Source organism: Platalea leucorodia, assembly GCF_965183815.1.
Source record: "Platalea leucorodia genome assembly, chromosome: 21".
Classification (NCBI taxonomy): Eukaryota; Metazoa; Chordata; class Aves; order Pelecaniformes; family Threskiornithidae; genus Platalea; species Platalea leucorodia.
In genome coordinates, this window is record NC_138843.1 from 7,606,608 (window position 1) to 7,613,732 (window position 7,125).

Here is a 7,125-nt window from a genome sequence, read left to right on the forward strand (position 1 = left end):
TCCCAATGTATTTGGGTTGCAGGAATGTCTTCAAGTGGAGTCTGCACCACTGAGACCCACGGGGATGGACTGGCACAGCCACCGCCAGCAGGGGGAATCCCCATCTGCTAGGCTGAGGCACGCATTCAAGATGCAAACCTCTGCAGTGCCCACTTGTTCCAGGCCTCCAGGCAGTGTGACTCATTCTGCATGGCCCTCTAAGCCTCTATCAGCTCATTTTGCTTTTGCTAACCATCCCTGCAAGTCTCAAGCCTATGGGAGCTTTGGCTTTGGCATCCTCCCTACATCCTGGGTCAAGGTTTCTCAATTCCTTCTTTGCAGCTTCCCCTGATTCCAGTTCCTTTGTGCTGACTTTTTGCCCTGGAGCTCCATCAGCTCAGACACGCAGCCTCACAAGATGAATGTTTTTCTTTATGGGAACTCGGAGAGATCATTCTTTCCTTGAAAGAGGCTGTTCTTTAATGGCTGTCAGATTTCCTTAGATCGTTCACCCTTCAGAGATGGTCCCCATGGCAACACTTGTATCGGTCCCCGAGCAACCCAAAGTCGTCTTCTGTGGAGTCCACCACTCTGCTGCGAGTCTTCTTTTGACGTCTGGGACCCCACTATTTCCTGGTCACAACAGCCGAGGCAGACACTGATGATCACCTCCCTGACCAGCTCTTCCTGGTTGGCCAGGACCACATCCAGGTGAGCATCATCCTTGTTGGCCCACTTGGCAGCTCTGCTAAGTCGTCCCAAGATCCTTTACACTGCTGGCACCCTGTTGCTTTGCCTGGCCAATGAATGCCAGGGCACTTACAGCTCCCCATAGAAACCTGCTCATCAACCGGGAGACTTCTTTGGGTTGCTGTCAGAAGACTTTTTCTGCCTACTCTGCCTGATCAAGTAGTTGGTAACTGCCAAGACACTGGCACCCTTACTGAGGGTCTAGAGAACACGTCTTATGAGGAGCGGCTGAGGGAGCTGGGGTTGTTTAGTCTGGCGAAGAGGAGGCTGAGGGGAGACCTTATTGCTCTCTACAGCTACCTGAAAGGAGGTTGTAGCGAGGTGGGGGTCAGCCTCTTCTCCCTAGTAACAAGTGATAGGATGAGAGGAAATGGCCTCAAGCTGCACCAGGGGAAGTTTAGGTCGGACATTAGGAAAAACTTCTTCACCGAAAGGGTAGTCAGGCATTGCAACAGGCTGCCCAGGGAAGTGGTTGAGTCTCCATGCCTGGAGGTATTTCAAAGAAGGGTAGACGTAGTGCTCAAGGACATGGTTTAGTGGTGGACTTGGCAGTGCTAGGCTCACGGTTGGACTCGATGATCTTAAGGGTCTTTTCCAACCTCAATGATTCAATGATTCTATGACTCCTCCTCTCATCCTCACTCACACAAGCTAACTCAACCTGTTGCCCAGCTGATAGAGGAGCGCCATATATCCGAGCTGCTCCTTCACACAGGGGGCATCCCCCCCACCCTCACCTGCCCTGCCACTCCCAAGCCTCTCATCTGAGGCCCCTTTCTGTGGCCAGTGGAGAGAGATCTGTTAAGTAGTGAGCATACAGTCACCCACCTTAGGACGTGATGAATCGTGAATGGGAAACGTTTCTCTTCCCATGGGTAGCAGGAGGAACCAAGAGGAGGTGATTTGGGAGGGATTCATCTCAGACAGCTGTAAATGTCTCCACAGAAGCCGTTTGCAATGAGTCAGTCTCATCGATCAAAAGAGAGAGGTACTTTCAAGTTAAAACTGCTCCGAGCTGCCTAAGACTGGTTTTGTCTTCAGGTCACTGGCAACACACAGAACAGGTACTAACCTCCTGGCTGTACAAAAGGAAGAACTGGTTCAAGTGCACCAGAAGAGTTCTTTGTTCCTTTAATAAAGTCCTCAAAGTGAACTGGGATGCTTCTACTCTTTATTTATGTGCATTTTCAATTTAGTCGCTAAAAAAAAAAATAAACTCCATTATTCATCCTGCTCAAGTGCCAGGAGGTTGACGATTCTATGATTCTATGATTCTATGATTTTGGCTCTTTCCAGCAAGCTCTTGATTCAGAGCTTTGGCTTTCCTCATTGCTCTCCACTACTGTTTAATTTTCTTCATTGACAGCACCATCCATCCAGATGACTCATTAGGTGGCCTTACTCATGCTGTGTGACGCTACGGGTAACGTAAGGGGTGACCTGTTTCATGGATTTGCTGCCCAAGGTAGAAAGTACCTCAGCAACCATCTCAGAACCACCACAGGAGGATGTAAAAGAAGACAAGCGAGGCCAATGTGGAAAGGATTAACAAGTGTGGTGGGTTGACCCCAGCCAGTAACTAATCAGCCACCCAGTCACTCGTTCACTTCCCCAAATGCAGCCTGGGGAAGAGAATCGGAAAGGTAAGAGTGAGTAAAACTCATGGGTTGTAATTAAGAATGGCTCATAAGTGAAGCAAAGCTGCATTCACCAGCAAAGCAAAAAAGGAATTCCTGCCATTGGCAGGGAAATGTTCAGCCATTTCCAGGAAAGCTTCCAGGCCTTCATCTCATGTAAAAGTGACTTGGGAAGTCAAATGTCGTAACCACAAATGTCCCCCCTTCCTGCTCCTTTCCCTGATCTTATATTGCTGAGTGTGATATCCTATGATATGGAATATCCCTTTGGTCATTTGAGGTCAGCTGTTCTTGCTGCGTCCCCTCACAACTCCTTGCCCAACCCCAGCCCACTCATTGGAAGGGCAGCGTGAGAAACAGCATGAGAAGGCCTTCCTGTTGTTTAAGCGCTGGTCAGCAATAGCTTGGTCAGCAATAGTTTTGGTCACAAATCCGAAACAAGGAACCCTACAGGTTGCTATGAAGACAATGAACTCCACCCCAGCCAGCCAGGGCAGGCTGGCCTTTTTGGAAGGTGTGAGAATGAGAACAGTGAAGAATTTGAGAGGGGGAAGAGGGGAAGCAGTGAATTAAAGATGAGGCCAGGTATGGCATCGGGACTGTTTGGGGTGCCTGTGCTGCTGCCTTGTACCTGATGTGAATTATTTCCACAGTCAGAGGGAACCTGAGGGCTTTCCCTCATGGTGAGGACACGGAGAGGTGAGGAATGAGAGTGTCATTCAGGCTGGAAGGGACCTTGCTAGATATCTGTAGAAAACATCCTGCTCAAAGCAGGGTCACACCAGGTTACTCATGGTTTTAGCCATGAGAAACTTCCAGGGATGGAGGCAGCACACACCCTCCAGGAAACAGCTTCCTGTGTCTGGCTGTCCTCACCTTGCAAAAGTTTCTCCCTATATTGAGCCTGACCCTCTCGCGTTTCAGCTCATTGCCTCCTGTGCTCCTCCCTTGCACCACGGTGTCTTCCTGGGAACCTCACCATAGGCAATGCAAGTCTCTTCCATCCTCCCTGCAAAGCCCTCCATTCTCCAGGGTGGACAAGCCCAGCTCCCTCAGCCTCTCCTAACAGGACAAGTGCTCCAGCCTTGACCATCTCTGTGGCGCTCCACAGAACTTTTGTGTCGCTCCAGCTTGCCAATGTCTCTCTGGCATTGCAAGGAGCCAAAACCTGGGCAAGTATTCTGGATGCAGTGTCAGAAGTGCTGAGCAGAGGGAGAGAATCACTTGCCCTGGCTGTGCTCCTAATCACACAGCCCAGGATGTTGTTGGCCATCTTTGCTGGTGGCTCATCTTTTGCCTAATGGAACCCAAAGACCAGCAGACCCATTCCTGCGGAGCTGCTACCCGCCTAGCCAGTCCCTGTCCTATGCCATTTCATGATCCCCATCCACTGCTGGCTCTTCTCCTCCAGCGTCCTGCCTTGTACCTGTGGCCACACAGTATCTTTGTTCTTCCTTTAACTGTTTCTAAGTCGTAGACACTCATTGTGGTGCCCTTGAATTGCCTTTCAAGTTTAAACTGAGTTTTGATCTGGACCCTTGCTGAGCTTGGAGGATGATGTCCTTGAACACCAGCTGTACTGAGCTCTGCCACCATGCCTTGGCAGTTTATTGCATCAGTGTCCCAGCTCTGTCTATGACATTAACATCCAGCTCATCCTGTCTGTGCCGCTGGCTGAGGGCATCGCTGCACATCTGGGCTGATGCACTGCAGCTGTGGAACCAGGGAAGTTCATATTTGCCTTAAGGAAACCTGATACCACATGGCCAAGGCCCCCGTGTGTGCAAAGGCTTTGCTTCAGAGCAGAGACAAGGCATGGAGAAAAGAGCTGCACGTCTTTCTAGCCCCAGGACTAAAGACCCAGGGTGAAATGCCTCAATTCACTCAATGGAACACATCCTCCCAGCTTGGAGAAATTAGATCCTTCCCTGTCACCTTCCTGGGTGTCCTCTCTAATGATGGGACAATAAAAGTGACTCTCATGCCCAACTATTTTTCTAATACGAGTAGTGACTCTGCTGGAGGTAAGTCTCTCTCCCCCCAGCTGAGGGAGGGAACATCAGTGATGCCTTCAGGCTGTTTCACAGCAGGTTCCCCTGGAGCCCCAGGGACACCTGGCGGGAGCCCAGAGGGGCAGAGAAAGTGCTGCCCTGGGCTGGGCCTCTGCTGCTGAGCTGGGCTGGGCTCCTGGGATGGAGGGAGCTGCTGGCAAGTGGGCAGCACTGCAGAGAGACAGCTCTGCCCAGGAGCAGCTCCTTTGCAAAGGGCAGCAGGGCTGAGGGCACTGCCTGCATGCACTGAGGGGAGAGGAGCGAGGCAGAGAGAGGTGAAAGGCAATCAGGAGTGGGAGGATGCTGAGAGTTCACTGGGGGGAGGGATCTTCACAGCCCACTACATGGTAAGTCTCTGGGTGCAGGACAACGTAGCTGGTGTTCCTGGAGGGATATCCAAAAGCTGATACATCCGACAGCACATAGGATCTTTCAGGAGGACTCTCACAGTGTCTCTAGGGGGAGGAGGATGTATGCGGAGCAGGGCTTCCCTGCTGCACCATCAGGACAGGGCAGAATGGCTGCCTTCTTCTGGGTACCAGTCCGGGGTTTTGAAGATGGGTGTGCAGCCACGGGTGCCCGGGGCTGTCCTTTAGAGCACTGGGGAGAAGCTGTGGGTGGAAGCAGTGACCCCTGGCAGGGCAGGGTGCTCCTGCTGTCCAGAGGCTGCAGCGTGGGTCAGGGCAGCTGAGACTTCTACATGACCCAGAGTCCATTTGCAGAGGATCATTTTAAAGATGGATATCACGTTAGGGGATTACATGAAAGGGAAGGTGTTTGTGCGTTGAGTTTTCTCCTGTTGGTTGGCTGGGTAGGCAGAGACATGGGCAGGAAGGAAGGGAGACAGATGGGGGGGGGGGTGAGGATTCAAGTGCAGCTCAGACACCAACGCTGCGTGTGCTGTCGTGCACATATGGCCATGGAGGAAAAGCACCAGCTCGCACCCTGTTCACCTGTGGGGCTCTGGGTACTGCAGTGTGTGGCTAGCAGTGATCTCACCCTCCCTTCAGGACGTAACAAATTCAGGAGAGTTGACTCTTTCCTTGGGAGGTCCTGCTGGGCTGCAGGCTGCCCTCCCGTAGGGCACAGCTCTCCCAGGGCATCTCTGTGGTTTGCAGGAGCCCCATGGAGAAGACACCTCGGTGTTAAGGCCATTGAAACACTACTGGGCGGCTGCATGCAGGCAGCTGTAACGAGCCCTCTGTGTCCCTGGTTGGGAGGACAGAGCTGAGATCCTCCTCAGGTACGATGAGATGGGTGAGGGGGTTGGAGATCTGCACTGGGAAACTGGATTCCTCTGCTCCCAGCACTGGCCTCTTTCTTTTGGGGGGAACACCCGAGTGCGATAGTCCTCCAGGTGGAAGAGCTGCCAGCACAGGGCAGCTGAGAGCAGGGCTGATGCACAGAGCGGCTGTCCTCACTCTGCACTAAGGGACAGTCCCTGTGCCCAATCTCAGGACCCACAAGGTTTCCCTTGCAGTGCAGCAGAAATGCCAGGCATTGCTGCATTCAAACCACTCTTCAGCTGCGCTGGGGCAACTAGAACAGAAGGCATACAACCAAACTCCCCACAGCTCTGCTCTGCAGTCAGGTGAATTGGGAGCTATAATGCTTATAAGCTCTTTGTTGTTAGTATTGGATGTAATCTGAGATCACCCCAAGTTCCTGTTTCCTTATTGCTGTAGGGCAGGACTGACCCCTGCAGCGCCCCCAGCAGAGCCTCCTGCTCCCTGGGGCACCCTCAGCCAGCACCAACCAGAGCTCACCAAAGCTCTTCCTGAAAAGTGAAAGGCAGTTTGGGGGCTTTCTATAAGAAATCGAATGGATTTTTCTCAAAGCAGTCTGCCCTAACTTCTCCCTTCCTTTACCTCCTTGAAGAGATCCCCATGCCAAGAGGGATAAAATGTCCAACACCAGCTTCACCGCTGAGTTCCTCCTCCTGGCATTCACAGAGACGTGGCAGCTGCAGCTCTTGCACTTCTGGCTCTTCCTGGGCATCTACCTGGCTGCCCTCCTGGGCAACGGCCTCATCATCACAGTTGTATCCTGTGACCACCACCTCCACACCCCCGTGTACTTCTTCCTCCTCAACCTCTCTGTGCTCCACCTGGGCTCCATCTCCCCCACTCTCCCCAAAGCCATGGCCAATTCCCTCTGGAACACCAGGGCCATCTCCTACACAGGATGTGCTGCCCAACTCTTTCTGTTTGTCTTTTTGATTTCAGCAGAGTATTGCCTTCTCACCATCATGTCCTATGACTGCTACGTTGCCATCTGCACTACGGGACCCTCCTGAGCTTGTGTCCACATGGCAGCAGCTGCCTGGGGCACTGGGTTTCTCAGTGCTGTGCTGCATTCTGCCAATACTTTTTCACTACCCCTCTGCCATGGGAATGCTTTGGAGAAGTTCTTCTGTGAAATCCCCAGATACTCAAGCTATCCTGCTCAGATGCCTGCCTCAGGGAAGTGTGGCTTATTGTGGTTAGTCTCTGTGTGGACTTTGGGTTTTTTGTTTTCATTGTGCTGTCCTATGTGCAGATCTTCAGGGCTGTGCTGAGGATCCCCTCTGAGCAGGGACGCCACAAAGCCTTTGCCACGTGCCTCCCTCACCTGGCCGTGGTCTCCCTCTTTCTCAGCACTGCCATGTTTGCCCACCTGAAGCCCCCCTCCATCTCCTCTCCATCCCTGGATCTGGTGGTGGCAGCTCT